General features: G+C 40.3%; 1 protein-coding gene across 4 annotated transcripts in view; it reads right to left on the bottom strand.

The window, feature by feature from the left end:
* The window catches only part of wnt5b (wingless-type MMTV integration site family, member 5b), a 139,027-nt gene that overhangs the window by 83,894 nt on the left and 42,408 nt on the right, over positions 1-12,725 (bottom strand).

Genomic DNA, 12,725 nt, shown 5'->3' with positions numbered 1-12,725 from the left:
CTCACTCTCACAATGGTGCACAATGGTGGCATGCATAACCGACTGAATCAACTGATCAACTGACCTGCCCTCCTCCTTTTCTAAACCCAACTGATATTGTTCTCAAAAGCAATCCAGAAAAAGAAAAGCCATCGTCTGAGTTTCACCACGTTTTACCACATTCTCCCCCAGTTGTTTACTTGTTTGTATAATGTTTTCGTTTTTTTTAACTGTAACTGTAACTGTACTTTACTGGACTTGAACCCTGTCATCACGGTCAACTCCTCTCTGCGTCTTAAGTCCATCAGCACACACAACGAGCTACTGGACAAACTGGTAACAGGAGGAGAGCCGTTCTTATGGAGGTAAGTGGTCAGCTGGTAAGCGTGTAAAGTAACGGCGTCATACCACCCCCAGTGGCGTAGCGCAAAATGCGGAGGCCCCCCTGCAGGGATGACCGATGGGGGCCCCAGTTTTCAAGGGGGTCGGGGGGGGGGGGTTCTTCTCTGGTTCTTCAGAGCCAGAGATATACACATATACACATATATCTATGATCGGGAGTTTTCCTGGATCTTAGTATTATTTTTTTTTAATTATGAAAATTGTAATATTACATCACTTTTCTACATTGATGGATCACTGATCGCACGGGCATTCTTGACAAAAAGCTTGTGTTTGTGTGTACAGAAATGTACTATCCACCCTCCCTGTTAAATCTGATCCAATCCTGTCCTGAAACACACCTCCTCTTCTGCTTTCACTTCTCATACTGACGGAGGGAGCGATTCGTTTGTGAATGAATCTCCGTTATGAACGACTCGTTCACTAGCCGACAATAATACAAGTTTCTGGCAGCGCAGCATCTCGTTGTCATGTATTTATTTTGAATTGTTTGCTGATTTTATTAAACAAAGCTAGCATAAGCCGAGTATTTAGTGCGAATTGGAGCTACTTTGCCTTATGCTGAATGCAGTAAGTGACTGTATTATCATCAATAACCTGTTTAGCACAAATTTCAGAACATACAAAAACGTAAAAAACCTAATCTTACCTATGAAATGTTCTGCCTTTGTGCTTTGTAATAACACTTGACTAGTGCGGTTGAATGACATTTGTCCTGGGAGCACTGTACCAATGTGTCGGCGCTACTGACGCATGCTCAGGGTCCCTATACAATATCTAGTGTATATATCTGTCACAAATTGAGGAGCGGGGAATGGAGGCGGAGTGGAGCGACAACGCGGGGAATCCTTCACAAACTGAGGAGCGATCACAAACCGAAAGCGGCGAGAGCGTCAAAGTAGCCAGAAGTCATTCATTTTTAACGAGAACTGGCGGCGAGAAACAGCGGCGCGTCTTCATTGGCTATGACGCGGTTCGGCGGCAAGCAATCAGAATGAAGTAGTCCACCGCTTGAGAGGTGTTCAGAGAACACAGACCTGTGAACTTTGGTTCCGTCCACAGTTGTTCCCAAGAGTTTGATTATTGCGGTTCCTGGATTTTTTATTATTGAAAATCGCGACGACGTGGGGCCCCCTAATCACGCGGGGCCCCCACGCGGTGCGTGCCCTGCGGGCCCGTCCGCTACGCCACTGACCACCCCGTAGCGTTCGCTTTATAGACAAAATGCAGCCATAGGTAGCTCTGGCTACATAATTCGCGATCTCCAGAAACGTATATAGGGCTACGTTTTCAGAACGAGCCTATGTTGGTGTTACCACAATTTATGTTTCTCAAACCCAGATATTGTGTTAAATTTCAGACATCTAAAGTGAGCATCTGTTCATAACGGCTTCCTGATGATAATCTGCTAGTAAGAAGATTAATAATCAGCAGTGGGTTGTGTGCTAAATTCAAATCTCTGGATAATGAGCAGACGGCAAAGCCCAAATATTCACAATCGAAGACTTATATATATGCACAGATTTAGATAACAGGCTTCCTCTGATTTTGAGTCAGATATACTGATATTGGGTTGGAGGTCAGAGGTAATACGGTCTGTGTGGATTTAATTCTCTCCAGGGCTGTATATTTACTGCCTTTTACTGTAAAGTGTGTTTATGGTACAGTGAACACACACAAACAAGTGTCCTGGAGGCACAGTTATGCAACTCTGAGAAACACCCATTACATGCAAGAAATTCAAGGAATGGACTGGTCAAAAGGGCCTTGTTGTAAAGCTAGATTCAATGATTAGCTAAATGGATTGAACAGAGTCAGGGTCTAATTAGTGTCTCAGTCTTTTGATTGAATCATGTGCTGCACGGGGAGCAACTAAAAGTGAGCAACTAACTTTATTTACTGTAAATAAAAACTGGCTGTTAATTCTTCCTCAGGCCATCTTTGTTTCTTAAGCAAGAAGGTTTTTAGCTGAAACTGTGATTCGAAATAAAAGTTTCTCAGTGGTTAGCACTGTCGCCTTACAGCAAGAAGGTTGCTGGCTTGAGTGCCGGCTGGGTCATTTGGAAATTCTGTGTGGAGTTTGCATGTTCTCCCTGTGTTTGTGTGGGTTTCCTCGGGGTGCACTGGTTTCCCCCACAAGTCCAAAGACATGCGGTACAGTTGAATAAACTAAACGGTCCATAGTGTATGTGTGTGTTTGATTCAGTGTGTTTTCCAATACTGGATTGGGGCTGGAAGGGCGTCCGCTGTGTAACACATATGCTGGAATAGTTGGCGGTTCATTCCGCTGTGGCAACCTCTAAAATAGAGACTAAGCCAAAGGAAAATGATTGAATATATGAACAAAATAAACACCCATGGTTCTTTATGACACATTAAAGGTAATAATATTGTAAATACTGTTGAATTTTTTGCACAGATAAATCAGTTTGCTTCGTAAGTGCTGCTGGTATTCATTTTAATTTGTATGATTAATTTATATACTTCATTTATATGATTTTTTGTGACTCTCAGAGTGCTGGAAGGTGTTTATTTCCTGTTAATTGATTCATCCTCAGGCTAAAACAAAAAAATAAGTGAGTGGATTTCAGCACTTTTAGAGTAAAAAAAATATACAAGCAAAACAAAATAAACACCAATGAATCCTGACGATAGATTAAATATATATATATATATATATATATATATATATATATATATATATATATATATATATATATATATATATATATATATATATATATTTTTTTTTTTTTTAAATAACAAATGTACCAGGAACTTGCAGAGTCTTTCCAAGGGGGTAGGGGAATGGGGAGAGAGGGTGGGTGGCGATCGCGAACTGAAGACCAGGGGGCCACTTTCATTCATTTTTGAGGTGTACTTTTTATCCAAGAGAAAAAAAGGGCATGTGCACTGCACTGGTTGAGCCCTATCGGTGCATGTGCCTGAAAAGTAACCCCATGTACATTTCTGGAGGTCGCGAATTATGCAACCAGAAGTCTGTATGGCTGCATTTCGTCTTTAAAACGAATGCTATGGGGTGGTATGACGCTGCTGACGGCTTCTGTTTCTTTTCGCACTACCAGCTGACCGCTTACCTCCATGTGGACGGCTTATCTGCTGTTACTAGTTCGCCCCAGTGGCTCGCCATGTATGTCGGCGGACTTGAGACACAGAGAGGAGTTGACCACGATGACGAACGGCTTCAGGAAAAACAAAAGGCAAAAAAATAAATGACAAATTAAACTTTTATTTACTAATGAAGGTAAATAACAGGGTGAGAATGTGGTAAAATCCAGGCAGCTGCGAGGGCTTTTCTTTTTCTGGTATGCTTTTGAAAACACTGTCGGTTGGGTTTAGGGAAGGTGGTGGGCGGCTCAATCTGTGCTTTTGAAAGCACTATCGGTTGAGTTTTGGGGAAGGTGGTGGGTGGGTTGTATAGGTTGTCAGTCGACAGCGGACTCTAGTGGATTTAAGTGAGAACGGCACTTGAGAGAAAAATTTGAGATCTGAAAAAGCGTACACAGCGGCCTCTGGTGGATTCGAAACAAAAACTGCAAAAAAAAAAAAAAAAAAAAAAAAAAAACGTAGCTTCTGGGACATATTTCGGGATCTCCAGAAATGTTTATAGGGGTACATATCAATCAATGAGTATGATTTGAAAAATAAAAATACAGTTAAAAATTAGATAATCATTGCACTTTATAAGACCTTGTATTGTAAAGAGCCATAGGTATTCATTTAATTTGGCACATATATGCTTTTTCAACTCTAAAAGTTCTGACTTGCATTTAATATGTCACAACAAGCACAGTTTCAGCTACAAATGTAAAATTATACTGAAGAAAAAAAATCACCTACATCTGGAGTGGCCTGAGAGTGAGTAAATAAACAGCATATTAATTTTTTTTGAATTGACTAACATTTTCATGTTAGTGCTGACCTCAAATTTCTGAGCAGCGTAATGCTTTTACAAAAACCTTCCCCGAATCAAGGTTGCACACTCAAACAAACATGCACACTCTTGCATTTTACTGTAAGCGCAGCTGAAATCTCCACACATGTGTACAACTGTGCTAGCAACCCCAGCTGTCGGCCCCATTTCAGTCCCTTCCAGAAAAGGCGGAGCTTACATGCACAACACACAGGAGGCGGAGCTGTAAAGAGCCCAGGCACCACCCACAACAGCAAAACCCCAGGTGAAGATTTCAGAAAAAGTGCACAGGATTATTGAAGCGACTTTGCATTCTTTTTCCACCTCTGCATCTGTCACAAAGCCCCTTTCTCTTACTTTCTATCTCCAGGGTTTGCTTCGCTGCTGGTGCAGTGTGGCTGTCAGCGGTGCCTTGAAACAGGGCGCTGCAGCATCTCAGGGGATTATCGTTCCATATAAAAGCAAAAGAAAATTAACACCCGTGGATCCTGAGAAGACATTAAATCTATCTATCTATCTATCTATCTATCTATCTATCTATCTATCTATCTATCTATCTATCTATCTATCTATCTATCTATCTATCTATCTATCTATCTATCTGTCTATCTGTCTGTCTGTCTGTCTGTCTGTCTGTCTGTCTGTCTATCTATCTATCTATCTATCTATCTATCTATCTATCTATCCATCCAATCATCTATCCGTCCATCCATCCATCCATCCATCCATCCATCCATCCATAGCCATAGGTATTAATTAGATTTTGCCTGTATATCTTATTTTCGACTCTAAAAGTGCTTAAAGACACTGACTTCCATTTTATAAATCACCAAGCATTTTTAATATTTAAGGGTTTTGCTTCAGTGCTGGTGCAGTGTGGCTGTCAGCGGTGCCTTACATCCAGCTCGAAACAGGGCGCTGCAACCGTCTCAGGGGATTATCATGGCATAGCGGCACAACATAAAAGATGCTGGCTAATATAACAGAGAGAAAAAGGGGGTGAAACAAAAAGAGAAGCTTGTTCAATATGGATCAGTGTCTCCTCCACCCTCCCCTTTTCCCTCCACACATCACTCTCCCCAGTCCATCACCTGCCGTGGTTGGTCCTGAGGCAGCAGGCAGGCAGGCAGACGGGCAGCTGGCCAGACAGCGAAAGACACGGCTGGGCTGGTCCGCACTGGGCTGGGCTCAGACCACGTCCCTGGCCTTCTGAGGCAGGGAGCCGCTGGCTAGAGCCGCTTTCATCCTCCCAGCAGAATTAATCACCAAAGCCTTCAAGCTGCCAACCAGCAGAGGAGACTGTCAGCCAAGAGGGGCTCTGGCACCAGCCCAGGCTTCCATCCCTGCAGGGGCCTTCTATCAGATCAAAGACCGCCACCATCATGTCCCCCCTCCTCACACACCTCTTTTTTTGTTGATGTGGCAGAGGGGATGTAGATGATTCTGGAGATTTTATGAGGGGAAAAGATAGCTGGGCTTGATGAGAACGGAGATACGTGTAATTAGATTCTGAATGTCTAATGAGGGATGTGCGGTTGCTTTCAGAGCTGGAGGAAGATGCTGAGCACCTGCTCAAAGCAACAACAAAAAAAAAAAGAGGGAAAAAGAAAAGAAAATCAGTCCATCCACTAGCACCTCAGCCTAGACACGTCCCCATGACAACGGCGAGCCAATGAGACGACTGCCACACAGGTCACACAAGCCTCCCACAGCAGTGGACAATACGCCTGAGAGGAAGCGCTCTCACTCTGAGACTCGTCAGCGGAGGAAAACAGCTCTGTGCTCTACACTTTATACACCAACATCACTCTTACTGCTGTTCTGACAACTAACAACTACTTAGACGACTACTGTCTTTCATTCTGTCAATCCTTCTATCAGTCTATCTGTCCACCCATCTGTTTGTCCATGTATCTGTCTACATATCTAACTTTAGGTATCAAATAGGAATATCTGTCAATGCGTCTGTCTGTCTGTCTGTCTGTCTGTCTGTCTGTCTGTCTGTCTGTCTGTCTGTCTGTCTGTCTGTCTGTCTGTCTGTCTATCTATCTATCTATCTATCTATCTATCTATCTATCTATCTATCTATCTATCTATCTATCTATCTATCTATCTATCTATCTATCACTCTGGGGAGCCTGAGGAATCATTAGCTTTTCTCTTCCATCTTCCCTCGGGGACCGCAGGGTTTTAATTGATTAGCGGCTGGCACTAGACCAGATAAACATGCAGATTTGGCATCTTGGCTGAGGACTGTTGCTCATCCGCCTCAAGCGCACACACACACACACATACAGAGTATTTTGTCAGGGGGTTGTGCTTCAGTGGCACAAGAAGCCAGCGTTAGGTGTCTGCAGGGACTCCACCCCGCTGAAGGCAGCCGACGTCGCGGCTACTTATAGCCACGCCATAAATCAAGCTGTCAGTCTCAGTCACGCTCGCTGGCACACTCATGTTCCAGAGCGCTCCTCTCCACACGGCCTATGCTAAACTTTCTCTCCGAGATGCTGAAAGAGCTCAGTGTGCCGTGACCTGAGTTGAAGTCACCACAGAATGTATTGCAGGAATAAAAAAAAAAAAAACAAGAACTGAGCAGCATCTCAAAATGCCACCGCATGTTGAGAAGGGTGGCTCCAGTCCTGACACACTCACTGTGTATGCAACACTCTTGTTTTGAGAAAAAAAGTTATGTTAGTTGAGTTATGATTTATGGAGAAGTATTAGTGCTTCGGGTGTGAGGAATAAATACAATTTATTTTGTTATTTTTTAAAGAATTAATGTGGATTTAAATTTAAGAATCAAATCTTAGACTATAAAGTAAGTTGGTACTGAATACGACTTCAGTCCTTTTCTGAAGATATTGCCACTAGGCTTAAAAGATCAATTCACCACCATATTTGCATTATAAAACAAATATAAATTGGTGTATAATTTAAATAGCATTTTTATATTTTTTATTTGTATTTAATATTATTTTGAATGTGATGTCAGGGTGGCTCAATGGTTAGAACAGTCGCTTCACAGCAAGAAGGTCGCTAGTTTGAATCCCAACTGGATTAGTTGTCATTACTGTGTGGAGTTTGATGTTTGATGTTCTCCCCGTATTGACGTGGGTTTTCTCCGGGTGCTCCGGTTTCCCTCACAGTCCAAAGGCATGCGTTATTTACCTTAATCTTTGCGTACAACTGGGCACTGCCATTTAAATCTTTTTGGCTCGAGACCTCTGGTCTCATTCACTTCCATTCATTTTTAGACATTAAAAACAGCTCGTTCTGCTGCTTGATGTTGCAAACTGATATTTTTTTATTATGTAATTTTGCTTTGTCGGTATAATCATGCAAACACTTGTTTGCAGAGCAAGTAGTTTAACCATTTACTGTGATTTATTATTCCAAGTGATTTCTCCCATAGGCAGCTGAATCTGAAGTTCTAAATCAATCACAAAATCAAGCGCACTTCAGAATTGAAGAACAAGGTCAATAAATGATTTGGTTAAACAAAAACTGGCCAAAGTATGTGTGAATGTGAGTGTGTATAGCTGTTTCCATCTGCGGCTGAAAGGGCATCCGTTGCATAAAACATATGCTGGAATAGTTGATGGTTCATTCTGCTGTGGCAAACCCTAATAAATAAGGGACTAAGCCGAAGGAAAATGAATGAATGAACATTTTGAATTTGCTTTAATATTTATATTTCATATTTATGTTATGGTGCTTTAGTCAATGCATCTGATTTGTTTTTCAGTTCAATTTTCGTGATTTTAGTATGTTTAACTTTAACTTTATGCCTTAAAATTTAGTTAATTTTTTTATATATTCTAGTTGATTTCTGAAAGGTTTCCCAGTACTTAGTTGGAGCTGAAAGAGCATCCGCTGCATAAAACATATGCCAGAATAGTTGGCGGTTCATTCCACTATGGTGACCCCAAACAAATAAGGGACAAAGTCGTATAAAAAATGAATGAATGAAGAAATGATTTCAGATTTTATTTCAAATCCTAAAAGGTATCTCTGGTGAATATTTTGGAATAGTTGTGAATAGTTAAAAGTATGAACTGTTTTTAAAAGGGTCTACATTACTTGTGTCAAACACATGTAATTAAAATAAGAATTCACATTAAATGCAGATCGATTGAAAGCATGTACTGTAGACCAGGGGTGTCAAACTCAGTTCCTGGAGGGCCAGAGCTCTGCACAGTTTAGCTTTAACCCTAATTAAACACACCTGATCAAACTAATTGAGACCATCAGGCTTGTTTGAAACCTCTAGGTAAGTGTATTGAAGTAGGGTTGGAACTAAACTGTGCAGGGCTGCGGCCCTCCAGGAACTGAGTTTGACAACCCTGGTCTGAATGTTTTCAATCAATCTGCATTTCATTTTAGTTCTTATTTAAAGTAAATGACAATATTTTTTTCTGTATTTATCTTACAAGTAACAACATAAGGTTAATTTTAATATAATATCCATGCACCACCTTTTGTTGTTCACATATATTTAGATAAAACTGTGTAGATTTTTTATATCAGTTGCTATATTATCCTTAAGCAGAATATCTCGTCTCTAAAGCAAAACCTCCTAAAACACTCAAAAAATACGTTATGCAATCATGCAAACGATCCAAATGCCCCTGATTTAGTCCAAATCTATTATTGCTGACATATTTCCGCAGTTTCATCGAGAAGATAGAAATGCGTGTTTAGCACTTTAGGCCACAAGGGGATCAGGATGGCTGGTTCCCCTGCTGAAGGAGCTCCAGGTCAGGGGAGAACCAGGTGCTAATGAGCCCCGGCTTTGGGCCAGCTCCAGGGTGACGCCAATCTCCCTGCTTTAAAAGTCAGCCCAAAGAGAAACAGAGACGTTAAAGTGAAATAACACAGGATTATGGGTCGCATGGCACCTGTTGTCCACCTGACCCCCCACACACGTCCTCATTCCCAGCAATCCCTCCATGACCAATGTCAGCGGCTCCGTGGAGTCTGCTGATTTCACGCTAAGGGGAGGCAGGACACTTGTCTGTCCTGCAGCCTACGCACTGTCATCAGCCCCCTGTGGCTGGAAGCATATGGGAAAAGCTTGTTGTAAACAGAAGAGATCCGCTGTGGACACTGGAGAGGCATGCTGAGGCTTTATGACGGATGCCTTGGGCAGATATGGAAAGCGTTCGGGATTGGCACAAGTGAATGGGGATAATGTTCAAAGAGAGAACATCATGTTTTGTGATCTGGTCACATAAACCACGATACGATGCATCCAAACTACACAATATCACCGCACCAAACAAGCGGCAAGCTAATCTAAAACTGTAGGAAGAGCTGATATTTAAATATGTGAATTACAAGAGGAGATTACCTCAAAATATACTGGTTTTCATCACAGATTTGTCATCATTTGATAATTAAAAATAAAGAAAACTACAGTGAAATGGCTTTATTAAAATGTATGCCTGTCATGATAAGTCATTCCAAAAATAATGAAGATTAATTTGTGTAGGTTTACATACCTACAGTCTTATAGTTTTAGAACAATATGAGCGTGAGTGAAGGGTTACAGAATATTAATTTAAAGGAAAACTAACTCTTTAATGCAGAAGATTGTTTAACATAGATGCAACATTTTGGGTAACACTTTATTTTGATGGTCCATTTGATGGACAGTATCAATAGACTGTCTGCTTAATATCTGTTGATACTGACAATACAGACGTTCAACTGACTATAAGAAACTTTGTAAGTACATGTCAACTTACACCCCAACTTATCCCCAAGCTAACTAGTCTATTTAATGAGAATTAATTGGCAAGTAGATTCAATGTAACTTAAAATCAACAAATGTACCATCAAAATAAAGTGTGACCACATTTTGTTTTGCAATGTTATCTATTAAGTATTTTGGAGGACGGTGTGGTGATTTCCAGTTTATTTTTCCTGCATTTGTGTTTTAGCAGCATGCATTGAAATGTTGACATAGTACATGATGTATGTGACCACAGAATTACAGAGCATGTCTTTGAAATCTGATCACACATGCTCAGAGGAGACCCATTGCAGAAGCATGTCGCTACTAGGTGTAAACAGCAATGTCTTGGCTGAACTCATGTGATCAAATCACCAGAGATGGATGTTAATAACATATCCTGAGTGCCAACATGTCCTAAAACACATGACCCATGAAACATAGGATCAAGTGAACCTTGATCGGTTTAGTCGGTTTGCAAAAAAACAAGATGACACAAACAGGAGCACATGAACACAATCTTGCGTTTGCTTTTCCATTGTTATGCTGCACCTATTTATCTATTTGCATACAATCGTTTCAGCATGCTTGACCACAGCTGCTTTTAGGTAGATCTTTCCATCACATTTACTTTCCTTCCTCTCCCCTTTACTTTCATTTTGCTCGTCTCTTTGTAAAAGATGGTAGAGATTTATTTTTAAATTCCGCTGAGATTTGTAATGTCTGATATTCATTGTCAGATAAATGGATTGGATAATTTAGAGTTCAAATTCTTTTTCCTCCTCATTTACTGTCCTAATGTCTTAAAAACCCAGCTTAAAAATTGTTAACTCAGTTTAAAACTGTAAGTTAGGTGGACATATTTTGAATTTATTCGTAATTTATGAGTAAATTAGAGTTGAATTTACTCATGAAAATGATTTAACTGCACGTTTGGAACTGTTTGTTCAATGAAAGTAAAAAATTTAGTTGAGGAGACTTTGACTTTTGATTTCTTCACTTGAGTGTTAACAACTGTAAAAATAAAAAATAAAAAGTTGAGTTAACTTAAAATATTCAAGCAACTGGCTGCAAAGAAATTTTGAGTTTATTAAGCTTCAGTGGTTGAAGTTGTGCCAAATTATTCAATAAAGTATACTCGACTAAAACCAGCGATTTCAGACAACTTAAAAAATAATTTGGTTCAACTTCAACCACTAAAGCTTAATAAACTAATAATTTCTTTGCAGACGGCTGCATTAATATTTTAAGTTAACTCAACTTTTATTTTTTACAGTGAGCAAGATAGGTGCTACTTTGCTTTTCCAAATGTATGAAAACACACTCACACACATGCACACCTACCTTTAAGGGGACTTTATGGGACAGATTTATTTATTTTTTTACAGTAAATATTGTATATTATGCCCCACACCCATCTCCAAACTAAACCCTCACAGGAAACATTTTTCATTTTTACGTTTTCTAAACACTCAATAATTATATATAAGATTTACGAGCTCTTTTGCTCATAGGTACAAAAAATATGGCCAAAAATACTTGCACTGCTATACTTGTGGGGACAAGTTTATTGTCTGAGCATAGAGGATGAATGTTAATTGATTTGTTAAAACAATCTAATGGAAAACAATTGAATAAAAAAAGAGTAAAACAAATAGTCAAACAGAATTTCCACAATATTTTATCTGCATTAATGTAAGTGCAGTTCTTAAAACTTCCAGAATCATGAACTGAGGTCAATTTAATGCGACTCTCCAGGTTTCTGTTAATAGAAAGCAATCTGTATTTGTGTTTGACAACGGTTGGACTTTGGAGTCAAATGAGGTTGAGAATCACTGCACTAACGCGTTTGTGACATTTTAAAAAGACAAATTAGTCATTTAGTTTGAACTTTTATACGGCATGTAATTGTACTTCGTGCGTCTTCAGCAGCTGACCGTCCTTTTGAAGGTGCTGACCTTTACCGGTGTGCTCCTCGGGGTCTCAGACCCTTCCTGCGGCTCAGTATAAATGCAGGACATGAACAAAACTGTGTGATTCTCTCTTCCTCCCTCTCTCTGTCTCACGTAAGCCCTCCCTTGTGTTTTTTCCAGCCGAGCTCTTTCTGTGAAAAACAATTAGACTAAAACTGCTCAATACCCAAGGTCCTCTGAACGCTTCTTTTTAAATAGAGCCGTCAAGGTGACTTTTCTCCAAACACCCACTGCTTCTGTTTTTTTCTCTCTCCTCCTCCTCCTCTCTTGCTCGCTCTGTCTCTCCGCTTCTCTCTCACGCTGTTATTTCCCACTGTGAAGACTATGTCCGATCAGAACACCTTTTTCTGACAGAACACGCTGCAAACGCACTAACAGTGTGTGTCGTCCCTGAGAGAACAAACCCATGATTTCCTCAAGTGCCGGGCACAGACAGAAGGGCAAGCGCACACACATACATGCACCCACAAAGATCCACAAACAAGATGCACACACATAAAGACGCACAAACTCACACACACACAGACACACTTTTATCTGACAAACCCCAGACTGAATTCTCTTAAGAGTGATTAAAGGAGGACTGATTTAAATATGGGATTAATAAAGCAGTGTTATAACACGACCAAAATTACCAAAGCAAATGGCAGCTGTAATTTACAGAGCAATTTGGGCAACAATTTTTGACAAAAATCATTGATGT

This window comes from Danio rerio, chromosome 4 (genome assembly GCF_052040795.2).
Source record: "Danio rerio strain M-AB ecotype USA chromosome 4, GRCz13ab, whole genome shotgun sequence".
Taxonomy (NCBI): Eukaryota; Metazoa; Chordata; class Actinopteri; order Cypriniformes; family Danionidae; genus Danio; species Danio rerio.
Note: the sequence above shows the minus strand (reverse complement) of the source record. Positions and strands in the feature narration are given on the sequence as shown.